General features: G+C 54.0%; 1 protein-coding gene across 8 annotated transcripts in view; it reads left to right on the top strand.

The window, feature by feature from the left end:
- Positions 1–13,892, top strand: part of MARK2 (microtubule affinity regulating kinase 2) — a 59,058-nt gene that overhangs the window by 24,869 nt on the left and 20,297 nt on the right. The window contains exon 1 of one of the 8 annotated variants that reach the window (XM_039257732.1): positions 12,024–12,201. The exons of the other annotated variants lie outside the window; for them this stretch is intronic. The gene's annotated coding sequence lies outside the window, so the exon portion shown is untranslated. Of the gene's footprint in view, positions 1–12,023; positions 12,202–13,892 lie in introns of those variants that run through there. 8 annotated transcript variants of the gene reach the window in all.

Genomic DNA, 13,892 nt, shown 5'->3' with positions numbered 1-13,892 from the left:
GACCTGGCCTCCTGAGAGGAGATAGTGAGCCAGCCAGGTGTGTGTCTGCCGGAGGCCCACCCTCTTCTCTAACACAGGGGGAAATGGAAAGCACTTCTGAACACCCAGCTCTTCGGAAGAGCTTGGTGGGTGGTTTGGGGAGGATATTCTTGGAATCCCTCGCAGCACAATATCTCTCCTTTCCCTGAGCCAGGTTTCTTAGTTCCTAAGCCGGACAACTACCGTCAGTTTTCACAGGAGGGGTGTATCTCCCCTGGCCTCGGCAAGACTGTAGCGGAAGGTGAGGAAGGGGGTAGCTGCTCTCCCAAACGGAAGCATCTTCTTGCTGCTGAGGCTCAGGTGCCTGAGGCTGAGACCAGACCAGAGTAGCCCAAGCTTGCTGAGAGGGGAAGGTTGGTTATTCAGGGGCTGTGACAAATGGCTTTGCAGAGGAGCAAGGGAGAGAGACTCTCATGTCACCAAGCCAGGGGCCAGCTTCTCTGCAGCATTGCTATCAAGACTTTCGACTGCCTGGAGCCACAGGCTCAGGTGCTGACTGCTCGCCACTCCTCCTTTGTATCTTGTGGCCAGTGTTGTCATTGTCAAGTTGGTTATGGAGGATGATCTCCTCCCGGTGTGGTCCCCAGGCTCCCTGCTCCCTGAGCCCCTCGGCCCTGGAGCTCTACCTAATTTGTCTCAAATTCTGCCTTTGAGTCGGGCAAGAAATGGAAGAAAGGGTTGTAGGAAGCTGTGTTTGGGTGGTTTGACTTCTGACTGGGCTTTTAGGCATCTGAAAACTGAGTGGTTTTCTTTATCCAGATTTCTTTCGAAACCTCTCTGTATGCACGAACCCTGTACCTCAGACATTTCGTGGTGGGCCAGAAAGGCTTTGCTTGGATATGAATTTAGTTTGGGGCCCTTTCTGGGGTCCTGTGTCGTCCAACCCTCTAGTCTCTCCCACTGCCCGTTCCTCCCAATAACATTAACTTTTCATATAAAGAACGTTGGAGAAATTGAGCACTGTCTCAAGGTCACTGGATCATAAGTGGCATTTGGCATAGCTAGCTGGTTTGGCGTTTGGGGAGAGATTTCTGCTTTATATTTGAGCAAAAGATTTCTTGGCGGGAGGTCCCTACGCTGTGTTGCCAGTGCTCGCTTGCCCTGTGTACAGGGTTTGCCCCCTTCCCTCCCCTGACAGGTTGTTTTAATCCTCTCGCCTATAAACAAGTGCAGTTTTCAGAATGTGTGGGGCCAGCTCACGTGACCTGGGTCCTCTCTTCAGGGGGTGACCAGCATCAGCTTTAGATACCGCGGTCACTTGATGTGGCAGAGCTGTGAGAGTCAAGAGGTGGGGACACCAGGAGGAGGCCTGGGTCGGCCAGGGAAGGTACGGTGGTCCCCCCCTTACTCAGTTTTGCTTTCTGCGGTTTCAGTAGCCTCTGGTCACCCGCGGTCCAGAAACAGATGATCTTCTGACCTGTCGCCAGGAGGTCAGTAGTAGCCTGACGCTGCGTCACAATGTCTGCGTCCTTCACCTCACTTCATCTTACCACGTAGGCATTGTCACATCCTGACAAGAAGGGGGAATACAGTGCAGTGAGATATTTTGAGAGAGAGCAGGTTCACATGACTTTTCTTACAGTATACTGTTTAAATTGTTCCCTTTTATTATTAGTTACTGTGGTCAGTCTCTTACCGTGCGTAATTTATAAGTCATACTTTTCATAGGTATGTACGTATAGGAAAATTCGCAGTATATGGTTGACCCTTGAACAGCATAGGTGTTAAAGATGCCGACTTCCGGGGTGCCTGGGTGGCTCAGTCGGTTGGGCGTCCAACTTCAGCTCAGGTCATGATCTTACAGTTCGTGGATTCGAGCCCCTCGTCAGGCTCTGTGCTGACAGCCGGCTCAGAGCCTGGAGCCTGTCCAGATTCTGTATCTCCCTCTCTCTCTGACCCTCCCCTGCTCATGCTGTCTCTATCTCTCTCTCAAAAATAAAATATTTTTTAAAAATTAAAAAAAAAAAAAAAGAAGGGGCGCCTGGGTGGCTTAGTCGGTTGGGCGTCCGACTTTCGCTTAGGTCATGATCTCGCGGTTCGTGGGTTCGAGCCCCGCGTCGGGCTCTGTGCTGACTGCCAGCTCGGAGCCTGGAGCCTGTTTCAGTCTGTGACTCCCTCTCTCTCTGACCCTCCCCTGCTCACGCTGTCTCTCTCTCTCTCCTAGAAATAAATAAAACATTAAAAAAAAAGAATGCCGCCTTCCACACAGTCAAAAATCAACTGTGTGTAATTTTTTGACTCCCCAAAACTTTACCTGCAGCCAACTGTTGACCTTACTGATCACATGAACAGTTGATTAACCCATATTTTGTATGTCTTATGGGTTATGTAGTGTATTCTTAACAAGCTGGAGAAAAGAAAATGTCACTAAGAAAGTTATAAGGAAAGGGCGCCTGGATGGCTCATTCACTTAAGCGTCCAGCTCTTGATTGCATCTCAGGTCATGATCTCATGGGTTCATGAATCTGAGCCTCGTATGGACTTCCTTACAGCAAGGAGCCTGCTTGGGATTCTCTATCTTCCTCTCCCTCTACCCCTCTCCCTACGCCTCCCCAACGTGTGCACCTACATGCTTTTGTGTGCACACACTCTCTCTTTCAAAATAAATAAGTCAAAATGAAGAGAAAATACATTTACAGCATGTACTATACTGTGTTGGAAAAGATCCGTGTGTAAGTGGACCCGCACAGCTCAAGGCTCAGCTGTATGTGGGTTTTGGCACTGCCTATGGCTTCAGGCGTCCACTGGGGCTCCTGGAGTGTAGCCCCTATGGGTGAGCAGGGACTGCTGCTGTCTGTGCAGGGGTGGGGGGGTGGGGCGGTGAGTCCTTAGTGGGAGTAGTAGGAAGAGTCTGCTCCGTGGGACAGGAGTGAAGAAGAAGGCAGTTTCATTCCTTCTTGCATTTACCATTCCTGAATTCCCACTTGTGGTGTTTCATTTACCTTTCTCGTGTATCTCCGATCCTGGCTGCGGGGGCCCTGGGCACACAGCTGTTTCAGGAAGCTGCCCCTGAGACACATGCAGGCTCCTTCATGGATACAGAACCCGGCACCGAAAATCCCATCTTCCCCAACAGTGATCTTGTTGTGTTGGGCGAAGGACAGCTGGTGGCGGGAGCCTGGCCGCCGCAGAAGGCCGCCGAGCCTCCGAGCCAGAGGCGCCCAGGAGCTGGGGTGCAGCTGCATTTTCACCCCGGCTGCCACCCCCTCCCCACACGCAGGCTTCCCAAACCTCACGACTCAGGCAGCAGCACTCCTCGGTGCATAGTGGGGACTCAGGCCACACTGTGTGCATGTTGTGTCTGTTTCTTAAGTACCTGTCACATTTCCCATTGTGACTATTGGCTCGCAAAGGTTCATATATCTAGCAAATACTGGCAATATCGCCGACGCTGTCTAACCTCGGGAACTGTGGCCTGCACTCTGGATCTTCCTAGGGTGGGATGTGTGTGTTTAACGTGCTTATTATCGGGGAAGAGTAGAGTGGCCTTTTATGGAAGGGATAAAACAGTTGAGCTGCTGGAGCCTTTGCTGGCTCTGTCAGAAACCCAAGTCCAAGTCCAAGCCGTGCCAACAGTTGACCAGAATGTGGTCTTCATCTCAAGAGCTCTCCCGGGCCAGTCTGAAAAGATCCATCTCTTTTTGGAGATAGGATTTTCGGTGAGCATTGGGTAAAGAAGTTAAAGCCAAAAATCCTATCTTTTTCTGGTAACCTACAGAGTAAGTTGAGAAAGCATATGGAATTATAGTAATAATAGCATGTCGTGAGCATTTAGTACGTGCCAGGCATTATTCTAAGTATTTTGGATGTGTTTTGATATTTTGTCAATTCTGACTTTATACCTTTTGTTTTCTCTTGGTAGGGACCCCTTTGTGCCTTCAGGGTCTTTGTCTGTGGTGGATGCGCACTAGATAGAACAACAGAATGGGTAGCAGTGGCCTCCTGCTGCCCGGCTAGATTCTTCTTCTGATCAGAGGTATTCTGGGTGGCTTTTTCCTCTCAATCTTCAGATCTTTCTTTAAGCCACCTTTCCTGTTGGCAGTAGAGCTGCCCTTCGGGATTTGCTGCACAGGGTCTGTTTGCCTTCATAGGCGCCCTTTCCTCCCTGGCCTCTCCAGGTGAATGCGGAGGTGAAGAGCTAAGGACATGGCTGGTGGCCTCCTGCAGAGTAACCAGCGTCCCCTTGTCTGCAGCCCCTTCTCCCCCAGCACCGCCTGTTACTCGGTGGTTCTAGTTCCTGAGGGCTTCCACCAGCACTGAGCTAATCCGTTGCCAAAGAGCCCAGCTCCCAGGTTCATGTCGGAGATCAGAAAGCTCAGACTCTCTTCCTCGGACTTTCTCTAAAAAGATGAATTGACTATTAAAAAGTGCTTTTTAAGAAGGCACTTGTAATGGATAATGGCTGTCATGTCATTTACCACACACTCTGCTCCCTAAGTCAACCACACACACAACTAGGATGCCCTGAGTGAAGCTGCCATTGCCACCAGAGAATGAACAGTGTTTGGCTTTAGGGGACACCTAGGCCTAAAGTTAGAAGCTGACACATACACAGTCTCCCTGAGAAGCTTTCCAACGCTTCTCCACCTAACTTTTAAAAAGTATATATAGATATATATTTATTTTAGTTTTGGGAGCACGCACGCGGTGGAGGGGCAGAGAGAGGGGGACAGAGGATCCAAAGCGGCCTCTGTGCTGACAGGCTGACAGCAGTTAGCCCCATGTGGGGCTCAAACTCCAGAATGAATTTCGAGATCGTGACCTGAGCCCAAGTGGGACGCTCAACTGACTGAGCCACCCAGGTGCCCGATCCACACTAACGTCTGACAGATGAGCCCTCTTCCAGACATGGGACCAGCTAGCCAAGGCACCTGCCCGGATCATGGCCACTTAGTAATAGGGTCCCGTAGTCCCAGGGGTGAGGCCACAGTGGGAGCAGTGGGCCCAGTGAGGTTGATAGAAAGCACATACCCAGCTTCGGGTGCCAAGCAAGGAGTCTGTTCTAAATTTTTTTTTTAATGTTTTATTTCTTTCTTTTTTTAAAAAAAATTTTTTAAATGTTTATTTATTTTTGAGAGACAGAGCATGAGCGGAGGAGGGGCAGAGAGAGAGGGAGACAGAATCTGAAGCAGGCTCCTAGCTGTCAGCACAGAGCCCGACACGGGCCTCGAACCCACGAACCACCAGATCATGACCTGAGCCGAAGTCGGACACTTAACCGACTGAGCCACCCAGGCGCCCCACAAGGAGTCTGTTCTAAAGAGCACTTACCCCTGATACGTCAGGGGACAGTCCCAGGCTCCCCTTTCTTCTTTCTCTGAGTGGAAGGTCTCCTACCTGGTCTTTTCGTAGTTCTTCTTTCTCTCCTAGAAGCCAGTGCCCACTCACAATTCCTCTTGAAGTTCCAGCCTCGTTTCTCGCCTCTGCCTGGGTTCATTTCTCATTCCCTCCCTCCTACTCGACCATCCCGGATGCTTTGAAAGCCCCTCTGCCCGCTCAGCCCTCTTTTTTCGGGCCCTCACCCGGGGTGTGAAGGGACAGAGCCTTGGTTTCTGCTGCCCATGCTACTTGGGGGAGCAGAGATGCGTTCCTGGGTCCCAGGTAGAACTCAGAGTTAATGTTCCTGTTGTGTTGTGTGCTTCACGTCTTACGTATGGTTAACACGCTGCTTCGGACACAGCGGTGGCCCTCGTGAGCCGGCTTCAGGCACAGCCACCAGCCGTTCCTCCGAAGGGAACTTTGGTGAGTTGGAGATTGCTTGCTTGACTGACGGGCTGCAGCAGGGTTGCCTGTGTCTGTGGACGCGCTCATTAGCTTGGAGTCCCATAGCACCATCTATTAGAAAGAGTACATTGTCCTTCTGGATACCAAGCGACAAAGACAAAAACACACACAGACACCACTTCCCACCCAGAAAGGTTGTCTGAGAGCTACGCTCACTCCCGTGATCGCTCTAAGGGACGAGTGAGTCCAAATTCTTAATTTTAGCTGATTGCACTCGTTGTCAGGAGGTGCCGGAAACAGCTCAGTTGTCCTCACTGGCTTGGGTTCCTAATGATCTGCTGTAGGAGGAAGATGACACCTCGGCCTGTGAGCAGGAGCAGCCCTGTCGGGAAAGGGGTGCAGCTTGGTTTGCTCACGCAAAGTGCGGCCCATCAGAGATTTTTGATGGTCCTGTAAATGGAACGGCCACACAGCAGCCCGGCCAGGGGGGATTGGTTTTGAGGTGAGAATTGGGGGGACAACCTTACGTGGTTTCTCTTAACCTCCTGCGTGAGCTGCGAGCTCTGACCTCTGGCCGTGGTGACTTCTGGGGCAGCAGGCGTCGTCCCAGTGTTTTTTTCTGGTATTTCCTCCTCTAACACCCTCTTTGAACCTGGAGGAGTAGGAAGGCAGTCTGTTTTCTCCTTCCAGGGGAGGATGCAGTGGAAGGAGGCACATGTCTTATTCAGCACCTTCCAGTGTGGAGCTGGGACTGGACACGACCCAGAGGCCTGTTTCCCAGCCTGGGGGAAAAACAAAAACAAAAAAACCCAAAACGTTACAAGGAAACCCTGCTGGAAAGGGCAGAGACGAGGGGTTAAATCTGCACCCAGGTAGAAAGGCTATTGCATAAACGCTGAGAGAGGTTTTTTGTTTTTTTGTTTTTTTGTTTTTTTTTAAGATCTCGTGCTTCTTTTTTACTTTGTGTTGGCAAAAACCCCAGGAGAAGATGGGAGATTCTGGGAGGAGATGATTATGCTGGGTGAGTCAACTGAGCTCCCCAGCTGCCGTTTTTAGTTCCTCTGCTTTTCTGTAACAGGAGGCAGCTTGGGGAGGGGGGGTGGGGGGGAATGCTGATTTGTGCAGCAGGACAGGAGGCAGGTGTGTATGGGTGCATCATTGTGGCACTCCAGGGTTGACGGGGCCTTACAGTCATTGCATTGGTTCAAGGAGGGAATAGTAAAGCAGAACTCTCAGTGTAGCAAACAGTGAGTGTCCCCTCCAAGTCACGGTCACCTCCCCAGATCAGTAGCTCCTTCAAATGGCTTGAGCCGCATTGGAGTGTCACAGTAAGACACAGTGGTTTTGATGGCAAAGCGGTGGTGGGGTTGAATGTGAAGAGGCCAGAGAGATGGGTCTCAAGTGGGAGGGCCCAGTGGTGGTTGGGCATCAGAAAGTTTGGAGGACAGGGCTCCCCCTCTGTGGTGCAAGGAGGGCTCGGGCTTGTCTGGGGGTCAGGGATGGGAGCGCGTGGGCGGCGGCCCTCCCAGCCCCGGCAGCGCCTCTATTCTGAGTCTGTCTCCCACTCATCTTGGTGACCACCTTCAGCTTTGGGTCAGAAAGGAGCACCAAGGGCCTCGTCACCACCTGGGAAAGCTTGTTAATGCAAAGAACATTCCATAGCTGTCCTCCATCCTTGGGAGAGGGGGTCTCGTGGCTTCCTGCCTGCTTGGATGCTGTCCGCAGAGGACACAAATGGGGAGGTTATAGGTGCGGGTCCCAGAGACTGTCATGAAGATGCGTCTACACGTCTCCTCCTTTATGTGTTTATACCCATTTTTTCCTTCAGTACCTGCTGAATGCACCTGCTCTGTGCTAGAGGCGTTGTTGTGGGCCGTGAACAGGATAGACCCGGGCCCTCCCTTTAGAGCATTGTCTGGTGGGAAAGCCAGACGGTAACCAACAACTTCAAAGGGTAACAACTGCCTTGAAAGAGGAGAAAAGGGTCTTTGGCAAGAGGTTCTGATCTTCCTTCTGCCTCTGTCTTATCTTCCAAGAGGGTGGCTGTAAGGATCAAACACTTGTACCGTTTTTATTCCTCAACTATTTCAACATGGGCCAGCTAGGCGCCGGCACCCTCGGGCACTGAGGGCATACAGAAGCGAGCCAGACACAGTCTCTGACCTCTCAGAGCTCCAGGAGGTTAAGGCGTCGAGACACACAGTCAGAAGAGATGAATGATACAGACAGGGTGCTGTGGGAGCCAGAGAAGGGAGAGATCACTCTCTGCTGAGAAGGTGTTTGGATAATTCTTTGAACAAAAGGATTCGGGACCACCTAGGGAGAAGAGTGCTTACTGACCTGGATCCCATAAAAGAAGATGTTACATGGTGGCTGGAGCCTTGCTTGTAAAGTGTGTGCGCACCTATGGAGCTCTGAGCCGTTCCCTCCCTGGCAGCCAGAGTGGCGGGGCTTGGGGTCCCCCTGCGGATCTGTGACTCCAGAGTGACTGCCTTTACCCCCGTGCCGTGTACAGCCAGCCAGTGTGCGAAACAGAAACAGAAACTACCAGGCAAAGGAAAGGAAGGAAGAGGGAGGCCCAGGCACCTCAGCTGCACCGGTTGCTCTCCATCAATCCTCTGTAAAGTGAGCCAAACCCTTCTGCTGCAGGCTGTCTCCTGCCTCCCCCGGAGCCCGGGGCTGCTGGCAGGCTGACTCTCCTGTGATATGGAGGAACTTGCTGGTCTCCATGGTTACGGGAACCCACTGGTACGGGCGGCGCCGAATGGAGTGTGAGGCTGGCAATGTGAGCTTCCCCCAGCCCTTGGCACCATGTGGTACTGGTATGTCGGCTGTTTCTTGGACCTTTTCTGGGAGGAAGGAGTTAAGGAACCCGTGAGGAAGGGAAGAGCAGTCGCACCTTCCTCCTCCTCTGGGCTACTTAGAGGCCAGAGGCGTGACTGCCTCCTTCTTCACCCGCTCCCCTTGGCAGGAGCGGTTTTCTGTTAGGAAAGAGGGTCCTTTTGCCTGACAGCCCAGCTACGGTAGAAACTGGACTTTTCCTTATTCCAGAAGCAATACCAGCTTTACTGCACTGGGGCTTGTAGTCAAGTCTGTAGCGATGACAGATGACAGCTCTTCTCAGGGCCCAGAGGGATTCCTGGAGAGGGGAAGCGGGTTCCTACCCGAAAATAAAATGAGATCGTAGGAAACGTTGTCAAGACCTCACGCACACTGGCCACTGTGGTCCACGCTGACGTGCGTTTCTTCTTTCTGTCTTCATGCCGATCTTGTGAAGTGGGTGCAGCTGGTGGCCACATGTCCCAAATGAGGAAACTGAGTTCTCGAGAAGTCCCAGAATCTTTGTCTTGGTCGTGCTCTGCAAAGCAGTAAGGAGCAAAGGCAGGACTCCCATCCCAGACCCTCCGGCCTCCGGAGCTCTGCCGTGCCCTCTGCCATGCCCTCCCGCCTCCCTCACTAAGCAGAGATACTGTGGTGAATCTACTAGGCAGTTCCCTCCTCTAAGTTTCTAGAAGGCAGGAACCAGCTCTCTCTGAACTTTGCAACTGACCCTGGCTCCAGAGATAGGCACTCAACAAAGGCTTGCTGAATCAGCAGCGGTAATTGGGGACTGAGATCAAGGCTGGGCCCCAGGGAGCAGATTCTCAGGGATGAAGTACTGGAAACTTGCAAAGCTGTGGTAGCTCAACACAACCTACCTGTTTGAGGAAGAGCCCAGCATTTCAAGTGACTGTGAAGGCAGGAGATTTGAGGCACGCTTATTGCGTTGTACCTTCCATGCATGGAGGGGAGTGAGCAGGTGGTGCTGCATCGGTTCTGGTCTCACTCCAGGCCAGTTCTTGCCTGCTGGTCTTCCCAGGCACGCACTGGCCTCTGCCGGGGCTGCTCTGAGGCCTCCAGGCCACTCCTCTGCTGGCCGAGGCTGCAGTGCTGGCCTCCCTGCCTTGGGGTGAGGATTGCAGCTCAGAGAGCTAAAGGGCAGCGAACTACCTTGCTTTTGGCTTTGTGCTTCAGTGGAAGGCTCCGCAGGTCTTCTTTATCAGGGAGGCACCTGCCCTGGCTCGAAAGAAGGAGCAGTCTTTTGACAGTTTGACACAGTGCCACCTCCCGTCCGCAGCAGGGCATTAAGGGAAGGTGAGGGGTTCCCCAGGGGGAGCCATCACAGTTAATTTGGGGGTGAGGAGGATGCATCCAACCTCTCCACAGGTCAGGGCTTACCGAAGCCTTGTAAGATCCTGCTTACCCACAATGCTCCTCGGGTTTATTGACTCTTGGCAGTTGAGAGTGACAGTTGCTCAGGACTGAAGGATGCAAGGATGCAAGGAAGGCTCCTGGATGCAGTGAGGGAGGAAGAGTGAAAGAACAAGCGACTGGCCACGGCCACGTGACTCGTCAGCTCAGTCATACCCATTTCTCCCCAGCCTCTCTGTGTGAGGTCAGTGCTCTGTACTTCCTCAGTTTACAGAACCCCTTACTGCTTCCCACAAACAGGACTGAGGAAACAATCTCTCTGTCACATTACACAACCCTAGGGACTAGAAAAATGAAGCTGTTTGATTCTGTTTGATCCTCCGAGTGAAGGGGCAGGTGATCGCGGGCAAGCCTGAGCCCAGGGTCCAGAGGAATGAGAGCAGGGTGTGCTGCGGGCCCCCCCGGGGATACCGTCACAACAGTCCAGTGGCGCTGGCCTGCGCCAGACACTGGCTCTCCTGCTGTCCTAGGCATCTGTCCCCTCCTTCTAGCATGGGGAGGCAGAGCCAGGGATGAACCTTCTTTGGGGGAGATAAGACAGATTAGGCATCAAGAAAGGTTGATGAAAGGCCGACAGAGGGGACCCTGGGGAACAGCCGAGTGGTGGCGTGGCCAGGGGACCTCGGGCAAGTCTCGTACCTTCCGTGTTTCAGTTTCTCGTGTGTAGCATGAGGATGCTACCCTACCGTTGTAGGGAACATAGGAAATACGTGGCAGCAGAAGGTAGCATCCAAAATGTCAAATCTGTCATTCAGGGCTCGTGTGTTAGGTGAACACTGAGTAGCGTGGTCTCCCGGGTCTCTGTGTTCAGGTGCTGGAAGGGCACAGAGGAACCTCTGTTTGCCCTTCTCTAGAGGGGTTGGTGGCCTACCAGCGTGAGATCTTTCAAGAGTTTCTTAGTGGGAAAGATCCTAACTAGAGAAATGGAATGAATTCGAGGTAGGTCTGGGAGCCTGAAGAAAGGTGTGCCCAGAACACAGAACACAGACAAGGGTGGGGGGGGTGTCCCCAGGAGCCCAGCATGTTAGCAGATGCCCAGCCAGCAGGGCTTTGCAGGAGGAAGGTGGGTCCCGGCATCCCTGCTGCCCCCAGCCCCCCAAGTGCTTGAAACTGTATTGTTGGGGGGGAGCAGCGCGACTGGTGGTGATGGAGACTACTTGGAGGTTAGGCAGGAACCTAGGGGTGGACTCCCAGAATCAGGGCCAGAAGGGACTCAGAGGGACATTTGGCTGGTTCTCCATCTTTTAGGCAAGTTGTAGGATTAAATCTCATTACGTATCAGTCACAAAGGTGTTTAGTCTAGAACCCATCGACCTCTAAAAGAGCTTCACGGGGCCCCAGAGCTCCCTGAAATTATGTCCAAAATATGTTATGTCTAAGTGGAATATGCGTTTTCTAAGTTAAACACTGCTTTTTGTGAAGCAGGAGGTCCATCTGCCACTGTTGGCTTGCTGGTTTCTGCTTAACCCCCGCCTTGTTCTCGGTGGGTGGTTTGCTGGTCCAGCAGCAAGGCTGCTGGCTCCCTGGGTCAGCTCCTCCCGCAGGCTCCTCCCTGCCAGTTGGAGCCCCTACCCAGGTCCCACCTGCTGCAGGTGAGATAAGGACTTTTATGACAGCCCTAGCTGGAGCAAGGCTCCTCACCCTCTCCCAGCTGTTACCCAGCAAAGCACCTTGGGGAGGGTGGGGCAGCCCACTTCCGGGGAGGGGGAGGGGAAGAGAGAAGGAAGTTGATCTAAACCCGCCTCTTTCTGTCTCTCTGTCTCCCTTCCTTCCCATTCCCTTCCTGCCCCTTTCCTCCCACCTTGCGCCCGGTGTAGTGCCCTGAGCCTGTGTGCATTTTCTGGCCGCCAGGCCCTGGCCCGCAGGAAGCCGGGGGGCTTTTTGGCCCTGTTGCTCTCCCTGCCCAGCCCGGTCTCTCTCTGCTAGTGGTGTGGTTTCGGTTGCGACACAGTCCAGGTTCCCAGGCAGGAGCCGCTCGGGCCTGGCTGCTTCACTGTTTTTCACTGAGGAGGTGGTGGAAGGTGTCGCCTGCTTCAGCTGAGTAAGGGTGGCTGCCAGAGCCGGCAGCCCCCGCCCTGGGCCCGGCTCTTCCCGGCCTCTGTACTTTGCCCTCGCTGCCTGACAGGTTCTGCTGCGGGCCCTGCTGAATGGAAGTTGCTGGTAGTCCTTGTCCCTTTCTCCAGCCGGGTATGTTTTCCCCTTCTCTGCTGTGGGATTGCCCCCACCCTCAGCCCAGGGTCTTTAAAGAATTGCCGAGTGGAGCCAGGTGCTAGCACAGTAGTCAAATTCAGGGAGAGAGGCACTGGCTGGGAAAGGAAGAGGGGGCAAATTCCAGAAGAGTCTCCATAGGTTGAGGCGGCAGGTGCCCCCCCAGGGTGAGAGGAGGTGGCAGATGACAGGTAGAAGCCCAGGGAGGGTGCTCTGGCGCTCCACTGAGGGGAGACTGGGGTCTGGGGCGGCCACCCGGGGCCAGTGCCCAAGGGACCCTTTTCTTCCTCCCACGGTGCCCAGGCCGCCTGCGCCTCTGGCCAGGAGTGCCTGCCTGTCACCCCTCCCAGCCCTGGGGAAGTCTCAGGACACTTGAGGCCAGGCCTGAACGCTGAGCCCCATGGCATGAGCTCTTCTTGGGGAGGACTGTTGGTAGGGGAGCCCCCAGCACTAGCGAAGGGGCCCTGCCTACCTGAGTCAGCGCCGGGCCTCCGGGGTGGAGGCTGTCTTCCGGGCGAACCTGGCAACACGCCTGAGGCTGACTTTGGAGATCCCAGGTTGAAGGGCCCACTGGATAGAAGGCTCTTTCTCTTCTCCCCGGGTCCTGCATTCCACCGTCTGTTGAGCCCCCGAAGCGGTTCAAGTCCTGCTTCTGAGCCCAGCATGCCGAGTGACCTGTGTGGCCTGCCTCTGGTTCCCGACACTGCCTTGCAGGGCACCCCCCCTCCGTTCTTTCCGAAAGCTGCCCGAGAGCTGTGCTGTCAGCTCACAGCGGGCTGGCCTCCTCGGATTTTCAGGGTCTGCCTGTGGTGTGCTGCGGGCCAGGGCTTTGGGGGTGTCCGGTGTCCTACCTTACTGTGAGCAGGGAGGACAGAGGTGGGGGAAGGGTGTGGATTTAGCCAAATCCTGGGGTGTTTTTTGGCCTGGAAGGGCAGCCAGTCCTCAGCCCCCCACACGGTGGTGAGATCTGGGTCCGTGCTGAGTGGGCCTCGTCAGGACCGTGGAAGAGACCGTGTCCGCACCCTTACCTCCACTTCAGCCTTCAGGGCGGCCGCTTCGCACGGGGCCTTGGTCCAAGAAACATTTTCTACTGGAGACTTTCTCCTTTCTCCACTCCCTTTCTCCTTTCTTCACTTCCTCCCCTGGGCTCTGCTCACCTTGGCCCACATCCCTGCTGGGAGGGAAAGGACGGCTATGCTCTTTTGAATCCTGAGAGTCAGGTGATTCGGTCCTGAAAGGGGAGTGGGTGAATTTGGGAGCAGGGGACCAAAGAGCACAGGCCCCTGTTCTCAGCTTCTCTGGGTCCTGGACAAGCAGAACTTCTCTCCGTTCTGGATGCCCGGCTTGGAACCAGCCCTTCACAGCTGTCCTGTCTGAGTCGCCTCCTGTGAAGGCTGGAGGCACTAGTGCGGGCTGGCAACGAGGGCCAGAAGGGAGGGTGGCCACAGCTCAGCCTGGACCCCTTTCCAGTAGAGAGAGCTAGACCATCTCTGGTGGCCTTGGCCTCCGCTGAGCTACCTCTGGCTTCGGAGGGCATCACTAAGGGGTGGGGGTCTTGTTGACAAAGACAGTAGTATTCGGGAACTAAAACGAACAGTGACACGGGTTGCTCTCCGTGGAGCACTGGACAACACATTTCATGTGTGTTCTCTCACCCAGTGTGAGGTCGA

The sequence above is a fragment of the Hyaena hyaena genome, unplaced genomic scaffold (genome assembly GCF_003009895.1).
Source record: "Hyaena hyaena isolate Hyena2069 unplaced genomic scaffold, ASM300989v1 scaffold_632, whole genome shotgun sequence".
NCBI classification, from domain to species: domain Eukaryota; kingdom Metazoa; phylum Chordata; class Mammalia; order Carnivora; family Hyaenidae; genus Hyaena; species Hyaena hyaena.
This window is presented reverse-complemented; position numbering and strand designations above follow the sequence as displayed.